The following is a 4,287-nucleotide window of genomic DNA, read 5'->3' on the forward strand; positions in this document are numbered from 1 at the left end:
CCATATACAAGGACTGGTAAATCCTCTCAGAAAGTCTATAAAACTATTTAGCTGGAGTGCACCTCTTCTGTTGTAATGCAAACAGGGGACACATAAAAATGGCTTAACAGGAAATAATTTCTTATATAATGTGTAAACAGAGGTTTTGGGGTAGTGACGAGAATATCTCTGGTTTCTTCAATTTCGTCTATTTTAAATTAGGGTGGATTTCTTTCACCTGTTGCCCCAAAGTACACCCAAGAGTCATCTTTATTCAGTTGCAAATAACATTAGAAATGAGGAACTGAATGGAATTTTTTTTTTATTTTCTTGCCTGAACTGGAAGTAATGTTCACCACTTATATCTACATTCCCCTGAACAGAGTTAAATTACATGGTCATCCACCCAATCGTGGAATGCTCAGATTGCAGGCTATGCAAACAAGAGAAAAGAGTGGTTTTATTTTTTAAAAAGACAGTCAGTTTAAATCAATAGAAATTCTCCCCTCTTTAAATCCTCTAATGCCTGCTATGATGTGATTCCTTTTTAATTTTATTTATTTGTTTTTTGGTGCATGGCTGGTATGGAGATCATTTGTGTTTAGAGCACCAATGTTATAAGCAGAAATGCTCTAACCACAGGCGGCCTTGAGACTTTGGAGAAAAGATGTTTTCACACTCATTACAGTCCTCCTTCCACATCTGAAGGATACACATCTGGTGATTCAAGAAACTACTTACCAAAAATCCTCAAAAGTAAATAAAAACAAATGAAACAATTCTACAACTGAAAAACAACACAGTATAACAACAATTTACATAGTATTCACATTTTTTAAGTTTTACAAGTAATCTACATGAGATGTAAAATACACAGCAGGAAGTGAATTGGTAATACACAAACACTACAACATTTATCGAAGGGACTTGAGCATCAGCAAATTTTTATATCAATAGGGGATCCTCAAGACATTCATCAATGCCTGAGGACACTGTATATTTCCTGGTCTTCTGACGGATACAAGTTCAATGATGTATTGTAGTATGACTTCTGGAAAAATCTTATCCCATATAAATTACATTCACTGAGATTTTCCTTTGTGTGAATTCGTTTTTATCTGTTAGGAGGAATTTCAGTACAAGGCCTGTCATATTGCATTCATAAGGAGTTTTTTCTTGTGTGAATATCCTGATGTCTTCTCAACTGTGACGTTGTAAGAAACCTTTTTCTACATTCATTACATTCACGTGGCTTCTCACCTGTATGAATTCCCTGATGCATGCTAAGGGTTAACTTTTCGTTAAAAGCTTTTCCACATTCTTTACGTTAATGTGGCTTCTCAGCTCTGTGAATTCTCTGATGCCTGCTGAGGTGTGACTTTTGGTTAAAACCTTTTCCACATTCTTTACATTCATATGGTTTCTCACCTGTGTGAATTCTCTGATGCTTGCTGAGGTATGACTTTTGGTTAAAAGCTTTTCCACATTCTTTACATTCATATGGTTTCTCACCTGTGTGAATTCTCTGATGCTTGCTGAGGTATGACTTTTGGTTAAAAGCTTTTCCACATTCTTTACATTCATATGGTTTCTCACCTGTGTGAATACTCTGATGCAAGCTGAGGTGCGACTTTTGGTTAAAAGCTTTTCCACATTCTTTACATTCATATGGTTTCTCACCTGTGTGAATTCTCTGATGCTTGCTGAGGACTGACTTATTGTTAAAAGCTTTTCCACATTCTTTACATTCATATGGCCTCTCACCTGTGTGAATTCTCTGATGCATGCTGAGGTGTGACTTTTGGTTAAAAGCTTTTCCACATTCTTTACATTCATATGGTTTCTCACCTGTGACAATTCTCTGATGCAAGCTGAGGTGTGACTTTAACTTAAAATCTTTTCCACATTCTTTACATTCATATGGTCTCTCACCTGTGTGAATTCTCTGATGCAAGCTGAGGTTTGACTTATAGTTAAAAGCTTTTCCACATTCTTTACATTCATATGGCCTCTCACCTGTGTGAATTCTCTGATGCAAGCTGAGGTATGACTTTTGGTTAAAAGCTTTTCCACATTCTTTACATTCATATGGTCTCTCACCTCTGTGAATTCTCTGATGCTTGCTGAGGACTGACTTTTGGCTAAAAGCTTTTCCACATTCTTTACATTGATATGGTCTCTCACCTGTGTGAATACTCTGATGCATCCTGAGGTGTGACTTCTGGTTAAAAGCTTTCCCACATTCTTTACATTCATATGGTTTCTCACCTGTGTGAATTCTCTGATGCCTGCTGAGTTTTGACTTTTGGTTAAAAGCTTTTCCACATTCTTTACATTCATATGGTTTCTCACCTGTGGGAATTATCTGATGCCTGCTGAGTTTTGACTTTTGGTTAAAAGCTTTTCCACATTCTTTACATTCATATGGTTTCTCACCTGTGGGAATTATCTGATGCCTGCTGAGGTGTGACTTTTGGTTAAAATCTTTTCCACATTCTTTACATTCATATGGTTTCTCACCTCTGTGAATATTCTGATGCTTGCTGAGGGTTGACATTTGGTTAAAAGCTTTTCCACATTCTTTACATTCATATGGTTTCTCACCTGTGTGAATTCTCTGATGCCTGCTGAGGACTGAATTTTGGTTAAAAGCTTTTCCACATTCTTTACATTCATATGGTTTCTCACCTGTGTGGATTCTCTGATGCTTGCTGAGGTATGACTTTAACTTAAAATCTTTTCCACATTCTTTACATTCATATGGTCTCTCACCTGTGTGAATGCTCTGATGCATTCTAAGGTGTGACTTTCGGTTAAAATCTTTTCCACATTCTTTACATTCATATGGCCTCTCACCTGTGTGAATTATCTGATGCCTGCTGAGTTTTGACTTAAACTTAAAATCTTTTCCACATTCTTTACATTCATATGGTCTCTCGCCAGTGTGAATGCTCTGATGAATGCTGAGGTGTGACTTTTGGTTAAAAGCTTTTCCATATTCTTTACATTCATACGGTTTCTCACCTCTGTGAATTCTCTGATGCATGCTGAGATGTGACTTTTGGTTAAAATCTTTTCCACATTCTTTACATTCGTATGGTTTCTCACCTGTGTGAATGCTCTGATGCATTCTGAGGTGTGACTTAAACTTAAAAGCTTTTCCACATTCTTTACATTCATATGGTTTCTCACCTGTGTGGATTCTCTGATGCCTGCTGAGTTTTGACTTTTGCTTAAAAGCTTTTCCACATTCTTTACATTCATAAGGTGTTTTCCCTGTGTGAGTACTCTGATCCATCCTAAAGGATGGCTGGTTAATTGTTTTTCTATATCCATTACATTTGTGGGGATTATCACCTGCGTGAGTTCTCCAATGCATACTGAAGGCTGACATTTGGTTAAAAGCTTTCAAATTTTCCTTANCTTTACATCCATATGGTCTCTCACCTGTGTGAATTCTCTGATGCATGCTGAGGTATGACTTTCGGTTAAAAGCTTGTCCACATTCTTTACATTCATATGGTTTCTCACCTCTGTGAATTCTCTGATGCTTGCTGAGGACTGACTGTTCGTTAAAAGCTTTTCCACATGCTTTAAATTCATATGGTTTCTCACCTGTGGGAATTCTCTGATGCCTGCTGAGGTGTGACTCTTGGTTAAAATCTTTCCCACATTCTTTACATTCATATGATTTCTCACCTGTGTGAATGCTCTGATGCATTCTGAGGTGTGACTTAAACTTAAAAGCTTTTCCACATTCTTTACATTCATAAGGTGTTTTCCCTGTGTGAGTACTCTGATTCATTCTGAAGGATGGCTTGTTAATTGTTTTTCTACATCCATTACATTTGTGGGGCTTATCACCTGGGTGAGTTCTCCAATGCATACTGAAGGCTGACATTTGGTTAAAAGCTTTCAAATTTTCCTTACATTCATATGTTGTTTTACCTCTGTGAATTCTTTGATGTCTGTTGAGGGCTGACTTTTGGTTAAAAGCTTTCCCTGTAGATGTTCCCTGATATGAAATAAGGTATGACTGCTTGATAAAAGATTTCTGACACTCACTGTATTTATCATATTTCTCTCCTGTGTGTATATTCTGATGTTGAGTAAGTGTAGCCTTTTTATAGAACATTTTCCCACATACAACACATTGAAAAGTTTTCATCCCTACCGGAACTATCTCTTGGGCAATGACAGATGACTTATCACAGGCTTTCCCATACTCACTATATTTACAAGTGGTCTCACCCATATGAGTTTTCTTATATGTAAATATTATTGGCACTGTATTGGAGAACTGTCCTT

General features: G+C 37.0%; 1 pseudogene; it reads right to left on the minus strand.

Annotated features, from left to right (window-relative positions):
* Window positions 1-288: 288 nt before the first annotated feature.
* Window positions 289-4,281, minus strand: LOC103581932 (annotated as a pseudogene).
* Between the last annotated feature and the right edge of the window lie 6 nt (window positions 4,282-4,287).

The sequence above is a fragment of the Galeopterus variegatus genome, unplaced genomic scaffold (genome assembly GCF_000696425.1).
Source record: "Galeopterus variegatus unplaced genomic scaffold, G_variegatus-3.0.2 Scaffold14338, whole genome shotgun sequence".
Classification (NCBI taxonomy): domain Eukaryota; kingdom Metazoa; phylum Chordata; class Mammalia; order Dermoptera; family Cynocephalidae; genus Galeopterus; species Galeopterus variegatus.